Raw genomic sequence first — 690 nt, 5'->3', positions numbered from 1 at the left:
CATTTGTCTCTTGTACTGGCAGAATCATGTGTATTTAAGTGGTAAAATTAATAATCTGGCCATTCTTTAGCGGCCAGAGGACTTGAAGTAATGATAGTTGGTTGGCCGTTCTTATAACAGAGAACGGGCGAACCCATGTCAATGTTGTCGCATATCGGTGATTAAATTTTCTTCAAATTTATAAAAATATTAGCAGTTTGGAGGATAATGGATTTTGTTATTTGTATTCGATTATTAAGAGAAATTTTAAAATACCTAATTAGAGCACATAATTCTTAAGAGTAAGATTTCAACATTAAAAGATGGCGCTAAGACCTTAGATGTTGATTTGATGCGCCGGGGGAAAAAAAATTAAGTGACCTTGCGTACTTTATATACTTTGGAATCATGAGGAGCTGATTGCAATTGGCAGTGCTTTTTGGTAATAACACTTGCTCTTGCTTTCTATAGAGGTTTGCACAGTTGGAAGGCCCAGCTTTGATGGTTGAAGAAATGAAATTGATTTTGACTGTATCGGTCACAAATATAAAATTTGTTAATTTGTAAGTTTATTTGAGCATAGGATTGCCATCTTTATCCGATTAGAGCAGAATGTTCGTTATGGAAAGGAGACGTAGATGCTCGGTACTTTGAAACTGACAACGGTAAGTTATACTTCTACGGAGTCATAGTCTTCTGAGGTAATAGCCA

Source organism: Rhodnius prolixus, unplaced genomic scaffold (assembly GCF_049639745.1).
Source record: "Rhodnius prolixus isolate KJV_2025 unplaced genomic scaffold, Rpr scaffold_9, whole genome shotgun sequence".
In the NCBI taxonomy this organism is placed as follows: Eukaryota; Metazoa; Arthropoda; class Insecta; order Hemiptera; family Reduviidae; genus Rhodnius; species Rhodnius prolixus.
This window is presented reverse-complemented; position numbering follows the sequence as displayed.